This window comes from Aptenodytes forsteri, unplaced genomic scaffold (genome assembly GCF_000699145.1).
Source record: "Aptenodytes forsteri isolate BGI_AS27 unplaced genomic scaffold, ASM69914v1 Scaffold6, whole genome shotgun sequence".
NCBI classification, from domain to species: Eukaryota; Metazoa; Chordata; class Aves; order Sphenisciformes; family Spheniscidae; genus Aptenodytes; species Aptenodytes forsteri.
This window is the reverse complement of record NW_008795709.1, coordinates 4,115,795-4,127,915: the sequence shown is the minus strand read 5'-3', so window position 1 is coordinate 4,127,915 and position 12,121 is coordinate 4,115,795. Positions and strand designations below refer to the sequence as shown.

At 37.8% G+C, this 12,121-nt stretch overlaps 1 protein-coding gene across 1 annotated transcript in view; it reads right to left on the bottom strand.

Moving 5' to 3' along the window:
• RXFP1 (relaxin/insulin like family peptide receptor 1) overlaps window positions 1-11,761 on the bottom strand; it is a 36,448-nt gene extending 24,687 nt beyond the window's left edge. Inside the window, exon 1 of the mRNA XM_009283333.1 lies at window positions 11,622-11,761. The gene's annotated coding sequence lies outside the window, so the exon portion shown is untranslated. The remainder of the gene's footprint in view (window positions 1-11,621) is intronic.
• Between the last annotated feature and the right edge of the window lie 360 nt (window positions 11,762-12,121).

The following is a 12,121-nucleotide window of genomic DNA, read 5'->3' as shown; positions in this document are numbered from 1 at the left end:
CAGGCTCTGGGCATCTATTGCTGGCCCTGGCATCAAACTGGTAGGAGTGGGATGGATTGAGGTTCCCCTCTCCCGTCAACCTTAGTTTAAAGCCCTCTTCACCAGCTTGGCAAGCCTATGACTCAAGATGCTCTTCCCCTTCTCTGAGAGATGGCCCCCATCAGCCCCCAGTAGACCAGGTTTCTCAATGCAAGTCCCATGGTCTAAGTAGCCTTCTTTACTCAAAAAATCATGTCAATTAATTTATGTCCTGCAAGAATGCCAGTTTCCCACCCAGAGAAGGCATTTAAGCACGTTTTACTAACTTTCTCGAGAGCACCTGGTATGCTCTGATTCATTAGCAGTTTTGCCTGGTTAGATCATTAAGCTGATACTCAGAAGCAGCCTAATGCATTTTGGACAAAATGAAAGGTGTTGGCAAACTTTCGGAAATACTGCTCCTGCCTGTTTTAAATGCTCGGCAGAAGTTCAGTTTTAGGACCAGCTCACAAAACTGCAACATGGAATCCATAATTGATGAAGTGATGAGAACAGATCCTTTGCCAAGTGGTGAGTGCCTTATAAACCTACTGCCCTGTAGTTAGGGTTGTAATGAGGTTTCCCCTGTCACTATTTCTGAATATTTAACTGGAGCACATCCATTGACTTTCATTTGCAAAACTGGACCCAGCAACTGGGACCCGAAGAACCTAGTGGGAATACAATGTATGCAGAGGAGGTGAGATTTAAGAAGAAAGGAATCTTTCATTGAGGATTTTAAGCAGAAATTTGTAAAGATGTATTAAAAATGAGATTATTCTTGGAGTATAATCATACCGAATAAATATTTTGCAGTCAGTAATACTGACTCAATATTTCTGGACTTTCTAATTCATAATTGCATTCATAGAAAGTTTTGGACAACTAACCACTTATCTGCATGCTCTGAATATATAGTTAAAAGTCATAAATTCTAATCCTCCTGTAAGCCAATGAACATATAAAGTATCATTTTTCTGCATTTCCCTAGTTCTGACACTAAAGAGTGGATAGATGAGATTTTATTCCACCTTTTAGTATTTTTAAAGTGCTTTGCTGTGTGACAAAGCATGTACAGGAGGTGACCACCACTGCTTCACATCTGCAGAGAAAAAGCATGAGCAGTGCCTCCTACACTAATGGGAATGAGGGAGCCGTTCAATACAAAGGGGAAGTTCACCAGCATTTTCAAGGAAGTCGAGAGGCAGCTGTGTGTTATTGGGTGGCCATAAAAGAGAAGGGGAAAAAAAAGCACAGAGAAGGGAGAAGATGGACTATTTTGTACTGGAAGCATTCCAGTTGTCTGGAGTTTCTGGTCGGTTCGTTTGAAATAACAGGCTTTTCTCATGGCATTGATTTTCCTGCCTTCTACTAGAAATACAAAGGCATATCTGAATATAACAAAACAAGTTATTCAAAGTTTTCTGACCTTCAGAAATGTTTGCTTTGGGCCAAGTTTTGTGCCCAAGCCTGGGACAGTCTTTATTTTATACAAACTGTTTTGTCAAATCCCAGAAGAATGTACTGTGCAAATAACTATATTTAGTACAACTGTTCAGTGAAGCACTCAACTCCAGAACTGTAAATCACTTTGTGATCGTTTAGAGTTTATATGGTCGGTCTGTGACCTGTTTACCTCTGTCGCGATGAGGTTCTCCAAACACTTTAAGAAATGACCGGTAAGAGTATCGGTCTTGAAATCCCAAATCTATCATTTGGGGGAGTACAGCTCAGATGAGAAATTACTTTTTCCCGAGCCAGTTCTAAAATAGATTTTGTTGGCTGCACTTCAGTAAAAATGAGATCTGAGAAAAAAAGGCATCAGCAAATCTTCCCCTACATGGGATAAGCAAAATGAGTAATTGTAAATGGGACTTATTTGACTACTGATTAATACACTGTTCCTTGCTAAATGTTGTCAAATTACCATTTCTGATGGAAAAGAGAATGAGAGTATGTTAATCCTGACAAACTACAGATTTGAATAATCTGCTCAGTGACAGATCCAAGAAAATATCAGCTTTACTCAATTAAAGATACCTCTCTTGCTTAGGTTGGAGCTTATGAAAAGGACGTTATCTACACGACTTTCCCCTTCTCTCGGCCATGTCGTCATGGGTTATTATGCAGAGAAATGCTATCAGTTAAATGCATAAGCACTCTAAAGAGACACTGTGTCACCCTTTGATTTTGCCTTTGGTGGTCATAACCCACGGACGTATTTCTTTCTGCCAGTTGTTCAAATATACTTTCTCTTGCTGTAAGAAATGACTTCAGGCTTTTCACAAAGATATCTTTTAGTACAACAAGGAAAACCTGTATCCTCCAGACAAGAAGCAATTCCTTTTGAAATGTTTACAGATGAAGGAATGTAATTGCCCTTTTCCACGGCGTTGGGGCATACTGATACAGCCTAATAACTTACAGTAAGACCAAAACCACACTGAGATTTTACAAAGAGGAGTGTTGCAATGCCTGGAGCATTCGACTCTGGGAGTGAATTTCACAGCCCCAATTTAGATACCCAAGCGCAAAAAATGAAGAACCTATAAACTGGACACCTACCAGTCAAGGCAAAGGCGACTTACCCCACACCAAACTGTGTGCCACTGCACACTGACTGCTTCCTCTGCTGGTTGATTACCTTAAACATAGCTTGCCTACTTATACGTGACAACGCAATCACAGAAAACCAGACAGGAATTAAATCAATTCAAATAAGGTTTACACTTCTCTGGATGAGCTAGATTACATGCTTACACAAGTTTATTCTTGATTTTAAAAGAACTTAGTTAATCCAGTGCAACTTTTAAGAAAATAGGCAGGCTCAAATTTCCAGAAGATAAATATCTTCTCAATATTGTAGCTTTATTCCTGTGAAACATTTGTATAGGGGAGTTTTCCAGTCTGTATAACAATACTTTTAATCTATATAGATTAATCCAATTTTATATTGTTTTTCTCAAAGTATTTACAATTTTTGAAATAAATGTGACAGAATAAATTAAAATAAGCTAATAGCATGAATACATCTATAAAATCCTGTGTTGCTTGAAAGTTCCCTTAGCAGTAAGCCACTACAGTGGAGACCAGAAGAGACAAAAGTCTGGTGAAATGTAGAAGTTCCTCTTAGTTATCAACAATATTTAAAGATCTCAATAATGAAATTGATTAAAAGCCTCCAGAACTTCAGCAAAGCTATTCAATTTGCTGATATTTGCACAACAGTGTAAACCTGATTATTTCAGTGCCATATACTGTGAATGAATGGCAACGACAGTGGGAATGAAATTTGGCCATATATGAAAAATTTCCATGTGAAGCTTGAAAATTTGATCTTTTGCCAAGTATTTGCTATATTTTGAGCATGCTGCTGACTTCCAAGTGTTTTCTTTTTGCTTCATAAACAGAATTCACTATCTAGGGCTCAAAACCGAATTGTCTCTCATACATTTAAATCTCATATTTTAAGTATGATGGAAAAAAATGCCACACCAGGAAAAGGTGAGACCAACTGTAACATTATTTATTATTAGTATTAATTTGAAATATAAAGTCATCAAGCTCTTCTGCAGTGTGCTGAGGCAAAAATGGAAAACTCAGACCCTCTGAAATTTCTCATCCCTTATGAGCAGTCTTGTAATTTTAAAACATATATCTTTTGTATAGAAGTTTTGAAACATCCCATAGAAATTTAGATTTCTGCTATGGAAATCTAGAAGATGATTTAATAAATCTACAGAACTGCAATAATTCTCTGTAAGTTTATAGACCTTCAAAGAAACATATATGAAAACAGCATGTCATCTATATAGATTGTTATTACTTTCAACCTGTTGAATTTTATAGGCCCTTTTAAAAAAGAGGTAGTATGTTATAACTTATTTAATAAGGCAAGCCAGCCACCCGATGACTGCATGGCACCCAGTAACAGATGAGGCCTATGCTTTTAGAGGTAAATAAGTGCAAGACTTCAAACAGCCGCTCCCTGCCCCGGTTCTTTCGGAAACCTCTGTCTGTGATTTCCAGCCTATGAGCTAGACAGAGCTTAACGAACATCTATGAGAGAACTTTACATGTGGGGACCTGAATGCTGCCTTTTGTTCGGAGACCTCTTAGGCCTGGGAGGAACACAATGGTAAATACATTTAGCCAGTGAAGAACTCCTCCGGAGAGTCAGAAACATCTTAAATTAAATCTGCATGCCTGTTCTTGCTTCACTGGACTGGAAAAATGTGGCTATGACACTGTGATTAAAAAACAAATGCAGACACACTACAACCATTGCCTAACTGCCAAAAGAACAGTTTTGCAGAACTATCAGCAAAATTGTCCAGAAGCCAAATTTCTAAACGCTGAGGAAACTTGTGCTCTCAAAATAGCTCAGGCTACTTTGTTCCATTAACTACTACATAATTAAAGACCCTGCTTATGAAAAAAGATGAAATGAAACACCCTAGGGTGGTGTTCTTTCCATTCCTCTCTTATTATTGCACATAAGTAGAGTGGTAGTCAAATACATAACAGTAGTCACTGCTTTTTTTAATGTCCCATTCAGGGTGCAACAATCCAGCCTACAGCAGTGCAAGTGATTAGGCCCAATGCACACGATTTTGATTTTGAAATTAATAAGAATTCTGAAGTGTTGGCATTTTTAACAATTCTTATGCTAAAATACTTTTTATTCTAAATATGACTTAGAATGGTTATTTGCACATAACCATTTCTCTAGAGATTTACTAGTAATAAATGAAGAACCTATTTCAACAACCAGTTCTGAGACGGAGCATTAGAACCATTCAGTAGTGTGAAATGACAGTAACCCTAATTTTAAACAGAGAGTGAACCATATCTACTCAATTCCCAATTAAGTTTAAGAAAAGAAGAATTAAGGCATTTATTTATGAGAGTTATATATCACAGACTGCATGGGAAGATACTGTATTTTATGTCGCCTGTTTCTGTGACAAGTTGCAGGAGATCACAACCTAGATTTCTTCATCTCCTCTAGAGAAAAAAAAAAACCAAAACACAAAAAACAAAAAATCACTGCTAGCACAGTGCTTCCAAAGAGTCTTATCCAGTACTATTTAGGAAGGCTAGCACATGAGTCACAAACATTGTGTTTTTGAAACATCTGAGCTTTTCATTAGTCTCCTCATTTAGGTAAGTTATGATTCTTTGCTCACTGAAGACAGTGGGAGCCTTTCCATTGATTTTAGTGGAGTCAGTCCAGGTCAGTTCTCACCAGGCTCAGCCTTGCTTCATAAGACATGTTGTGGTCAAAAGCCCAGGTGGTGTGACTGAAGATTTTATATCGGTCTTATTGTTCGCATTTTAAATTAGAACAGAACATCATAAATCCAATAACTACATAGATTTTGGCTGCACGTTTTGGTACTATCAAACCCTAATAGGAGTTAGGAAAAACTTTTAAATCTGAAAGCAGGACTATTTATAAAGAAATGAGTGCACCTGTACTTTACATCCAAGGGATTTTCAGAACCTGTAACTACAGGATGCTGACACACAGTGCTAAATATATCGGAGACAAAGCAGTCGGGCTTAATCTTAGACTTCAAGACATATCGTAAAATATGCTTTCAAATTGGCCAGGTAGGATGTAAAGTCCAGAGTTTCCCCTGAAAGGAGAAAAGCTCAGTACCTTTTGAGATCTGATTATGTTTCTATATTTCTCCATTTACAACTTTGTACCAAACTAAATTCAAGAGCTGATGGACGGTTTTGGAGCAAGAAATCTGAGGTAAGCTACACTGCAATTTACGGGAGGCTTCTCCTCGAGAACTGGCATCACATTAACATCACAGCTAATTTACAGTTACGATGAACAAATCATGCCAACTATCCAGCAGAATGGCTGGAATATTAGGGTAAATTGCAACAAAGATCTTAGAAGATCACATAGGAAAAACAAATATTCAGTCTCTCAGTGATTTAGAATTTAACTGCGTTGAGAATTTTTGCAGCACTTTGTAATTAGCATGATACGACTACAAAATGATAACTGACCCAGTGATGTATCTAGAGGAGATAATTACACAAAAGTTGTTAGACTGATAAGATTACACTTTTATCACTGCATGTAATAGTAGGAAAATTGTATTCAGAGAAAGCTGACCCTTATCTAGGACAAAAGTTTGCTCATTCAGCCCTCTAAGTAGATGACAGATCAGAGAACTTTAAAAAAGAAAATATAAAGTGCTTATGTGTGAGTTTTAAAATGTAAATACTTAATTAGGGAGCAGATTAAAGAATTATTTTTTTTGTCTAAAGCTACTCAGAGAGTTGGTATTTTGAAAAAAAAATATCCATAGATGATTACTGGCAATGTTACTTGTCTTCTGTCCAAATTTGTAGAGTACATTTATGTTATGATTTAACTTTTCATATGTTTTTGCAATTTGTCACATCTGTCAGAATTTGTTCATCTAACAAACAGGCACTTTAAGATAATAAAACACATGTGGACTCAGTGAAAAGCTACATCACAAATACTGTTGTTCTGTTACTTTTGTTTTGCTTGAATCAACTGTTGTTTTTATCTACTGTTGTTAGTTTTAATTTTGTTTTGTTTATCGTTAAGCATCGCTGTCAAAGCAGAGATTCCAAAATACTTCTTTCCATGCATATGTACTTGGGAATACGTACTTGGCACTTTTACTATGCCATTGGGCTTCAAAGGGCTTTGCTTAGAGAGTGTTTAAGAAACATTAACAGTAACATTGCAGACTGTTGTTTTTATCTACTGTTGTTAGTTTTAATTTTGTTTTGTTTATCGTTAAGCATCGCTGTCAAAGCAGAGATTCCAAAATACTTCTTTCCATGCATATGTACTTGGGAATACGTACTTGGCACTTTTACTATGCCATTGGGCTTCAAAGGGCTTTGCTTAGAGAGTGTTTAAAAAACATTAACAGTAACATTGCAACAGTAATGTCTTCGATGTAAGAAATACTCTTTACCTGTTTTAGGAACAATTCCCACGTCAACACTGCCATAGCATTAGGTGAGCAGAATTTGTGATTATGCCTAGTATTTATCCTTCCTGCTCACATTTAAAAAAGCAATGAAGTAAACAAATGTTCTAACCTCCCATCTATAAACATCAAGTAGCCACAGAATCAAATCTTACAGCTGTAAATAAACAGGAAAAGATCTTCCCTGGAAAATTAGGCTGAAGCCATCACGTTTGAAATCAAACATAGTCTCAGTAGGACAAAATACTATCAAACTCGCTTGGCTTTGCCAACCTGAGCTTTAATCAAGCTTGGGCACAGAAGGATGCTGGGATTGCAATTTTCCCCCCCCCCCCACATTTTGGGTTTTGCTAACAGATACAAAAATAACTCCAAGTGAAACGTGATACAGGCTAAACTGCTTAACAATCCACTTAGCCTTTTTAAGAACTCGGTGCTTCAGAAAAGATGAGCACAAGGCAGAACAGCAGAGAAAAATTTGCTGCCATACTCAAACCTAAAAAAGGAAAGTCCTCAAAACCATAAGCTTTTATGACAAATTATGAAACTTTAAATAAATCATTTTTATTTAAAAATATCATATTCATGACAAATTTGCAGACACCCACTTCTACTTGATGGACTATGTTTTCAAGTTCAAAAGGTAAGATTGTATTTTCCATGCACATTTAAGGTTATCTAGTGATAGTTCAAAAAGAGCCTCCCATCACTTTGGGCATGATAAATTGCTAGCCTCCTCCTCTTATTGCAGTTTACTACATGGCCTCAAGCTCTTCCACATCAGGATATCACACGCAGTATTTTATTGGTTTTGGAAACCCAACTAGGTGACAAAGGCATGCGAGCTTTAAAAGACGAGTGGCTTCACTCTACTGTGACATACCGGCTACAATTCACCCCTTCGCAGAAGTGGAAGAAATACTGAAGTTGAGCTGACCAGCAGGATGCCCACACCCTGAGGTTAAGCCCTAACACAGCAGTCTGAGAACTAGAGTCTGTTCCCAGCTCTGCCTAGGATCCTAATTTCAGGTCATTTTACTTCTCTGGCCTTAGTTTTGTGTTTATTATTTGGACATGGAGAGCATGGTGGAAGCGAAAGAGGAAGCAGATTTGAAGAAGACACCGTGAAGCCAATCTTTACGTGCCTGGGTTGGATGCGAATGGCGAGTACAGCACATCTGAAAACACATCTCTCAGTGAGGATTCGGTTTAGTTTCAAATATTTATAATCATGCTTTGCTGTTACTGGGCATGTAGTGCATGAAATAGGACTAATACTGCAAATCTCAAGATTACAACAATAAATATCTCTATAGGAATGAAGTGGGGAACGACAGAACTTTACTTATTAAAAGAGGAAAGGGACAGAATTGCTAGAAGATCCTTGGAGTGACTAGTTTCAGTATTTTCAGAGGCTCCTATCATGTTGCTCTCTTTTGCACTGATGCCTCTTACTTTTTGTTTCAAGGACATTTAAAGACTTTTACAAAGTAACTCTTGGAAGATCTACGTGTGCTTTTTGTGCTAGTTGCTTCTCTGCTTGTTTCATTCACTGATGTTTCTTAGAAGTGTTATTTCAGTAATTGCAGTTGCTGTTAATATTCAGCACACTTAGAGGCTTGTATTGAACAGCTGGACTTTGGATTTTCTTATCATGAGTACCTGTTTTTTTTTTTCAAACAGCAGTATTATGGTATTCAAAAGAAGTGGGTTTTTTTCCTTTTCTTCTTCATCAGTATTGTCCTTTCCATCACAGAAAGAACTACTGTCCGTAACAGATTTTTGCTTTGTGTTTCCTTATGTTATAATACTGGTTTGTACATAAGATATATGCAAGTCTTCACCATAACATTTTTCTGTAGTCTTAAGACAGTGCTTTATCATTACTGAAGAAATCATTAGTAAAGCCGTTGCTTTACCTAGCTGTGTTTGAGATACATGCATTAAAAAAAAAAAAAAAGCATTTCCGAATTCCTTTGAGGGTCTACACTGATTTTTTTCCCTCCCCACACTTGTTGGGTTGAATGTTGTAGACTGGCCGCATCAAAGCTCTTATTCAAATTTATGCAAGATGAAAGTATGCAAGAATTTAAAAATTGAGCTACTTAATTAGAGTACCTTGTGGATAAGATTAAATTTTCCAATGGTACTGCAGGAACCAATTACCACACTGGAATAATTTCATTTTGAATTGCTTTTCTGTAACCAGGAGCAATGACTTCGACTGAAAACTAGTCGTAAATTTAAAAAATGTGTAGAAGGAACCAGATATAACTGCTGGCATAAGGCAGGCATACTAAAGTGGTCCTGGGAAACTGCAGCAAACCTGGGAAACTGCAGCAAAAAAAAAAAAAAAAAAAAAAAAAAAAAAAAAAAAAAAAAAAAAAAAAAAAAAAAAAAAAAAAAAAAAAAAAAAAAAAAAAAGCCAGATAGTTTCTTTGTCTTGGGAGCTAATCAATGAGGCTTCCTTTCTTGGATTTTAAGCAAGACAAATCATCACAAAACAGAGCTATCCCACAAAGATCCCCACACTTACTACAGTGTAGGGGCGTTGCGGAAAAACTCATAAGGACATTCCATATTCTCAGGGAAGGAAGCAACTCTTCCTTTATTCTAACAAAAAAGTTTGACTGCAACACCAGTTTTTGAGAAAAAATTACTGCTGAATATGACCTTAATGTGTTATACATGGCATGCATTTCTGAATGAGAATATGGGGTAAAGATATGAGAAAAACACTAATAGCGTAGGTTTCCCAGTAAGTCAATACGACGACTCCTCATCTTTTGTAATTTAGGCTTTCAGAAATTGAGGCTAACTCATTCTTCAATTACTATACCCAGAAGAGGATTCAATATCACGGCTGAATTGTCTTGCAGGTTATACTGTATTGTATATCCCATTGCAAAACTGCGCATATCCTAATTGCCATTTGTTTAAGCTGTACACTTTCAGCAAGTCCTTGCACAATAGATTTTCTGGTACTATACAGAAATGAAACATGGATAAACCAACTGTTTATGGTGCTTGGACTTATGTTAAGAAGTTAGAGAACATAAGAGGGCACCACCATCAGCAATTTCTGCCACTGCAGGGCAAGATAATTACAGAAGAAGAATAGAACAAGAGCCAGTTTTGTTCAGGATTTTGATTACTGGCAATGGAAAGTATGTTTATGGCATCAGCAAGTGACATAAAACTAGAAAAAGCTGCAGGTCCATTAGATGGGATTAGAATGAAAAGTGGCTTTCGTATAGAGTAAGATGCTGAAATTTGATAGGTATAAGAATGAGATACTACACATAGGTACAAAAATCAGCTTCACAGATATACAATGAGAGCAACTATTTTCAAAACCTCATTGACTTTGCTGAGAACACTTGTGAAAAATAACTTTACCATATTTTGTTTGAAATTTCTTTCAGAAAATTTCTTTCGGTATACATAGCTTGGAAATTTCACTTAATATTTTAATTCTCCCCCGCCCAGCTCTGATGGCGACGCGCCTGGCTGGGACAGGCAATCAGTACACCTGCTTGGCTCTGGGGAGATGGAAGCAGCGTGCGAGGCAGGGCACCATGTATCTGGCTGCCCTCCATGGTTACAGGCAAGCTACTAAGGAATAGGAAGTCTAGTTTCCCCATCTGCCATGGATCAGCAGCTCTGGAGAGTAACCCTGAAACTATCCAGGCTGTTAGTAAGCCGACAATACCAGTAAATAAAATGCGCTAGGGCCGATTTTATCTCCCTGTCGTCATAGCTCACAAACAAATGGCTTAGCTCTCTTCTCACAAAATATAGGGAGGCCTTTCCCAGACTATTCCAGTTCTGTGCCACCCTCTGAGCTGTGTCCAGGCACTGCGTGAGAGATGCTGCTCAGCACAGACTAAAGCTGTGCCGGGGCCATGCTCACAAATAAGCAGCGTGGACAGGTAAGTGCCAGTGCAAAGCCTGTGCCCTGGCCCTAGTCAGTTTGCAGCAGGGGAAAAGCCTACAAACCAAGTCAAGTTCATGGCTACCATCCGTCGGGGCCAGGAGTGACAAGGATCACAACAACAGGCAGCAGTGCTCTGACTATGTGTATTCCCTGAAATTTTGACATTTCCAAACCCCAAAGCCTGGTAGCAGCACAGCTTGCACAGCACACTCGCAGTGTCAGGGTTTTTCTCCCAAATTAGGACATAAACAATTTCTGAAAAACCTTGAAAATTCTTCTAAATTATGTTTCCCAGCCAGCTTTAAAAGTCACATTAAGCTTTATATAAACTCTGTTAGCACATACATCTACCTCTCCTCAGCAGAGATCTTTGCTGGATCACGTATGTTCATTTGTACACATCAAGATGACACATGCAAACAAGTTCAAAGCAGGGATAAAATTGGATAAACTGATACCATACCCAAACAAAAATGTGGTCCTTCCTTCTTTCCTAGCAAATGGCTTGTTGGGTGGCTTTATTAGCTAAACCAAAGACCTGCTCTATCCTCTGCAAAACATGTAACTTTCCTATTCCTAACACTCTGCAGCTCTCCATTTATTGTGAGCACTGCATGGGTTCCAGTGACTGCAGGTGCTAGACACAAAGAGAAGTCTCAACCACGTACCACAGTTGTCTTCGTCGGCCCGATTCCCGCAGTCATCCTCACCGTTACAGTGAAGTTGTTGGGGCAAACACTTTGTGATATTGCCACACGGAAAGTAGCCCAGGGGGCACCTGACCCCAACTCCAGAAACATGATCTTCCAAAGAGTCACGGATGACTAAATAGAAACAGAAACAATATGCTTACTTTTAGATGTGCTCTTAACGCTTAAAGAACTTTGAGATTATGTTTTTATAAATACTCATTTGCATTTGAATGTGAATATCAAGCATAAATATATATTAGTTCATTGGACATGCAATTGCAATAGTATATTAAGTACTTGTTAACTTGGCAAAAAACATTTATATCGTCAGCTAATTAAAATTTGCTTTGATATAAAGTAACCAGGTAATTCCTCCCCACGCATCCTAGTAATAAGATGGAAATGCTAATCATACAAGACAAATGACCTAAGGCCACTATTTAAAAGGATTGTTTCACTTTGCACTAGAAATTAAT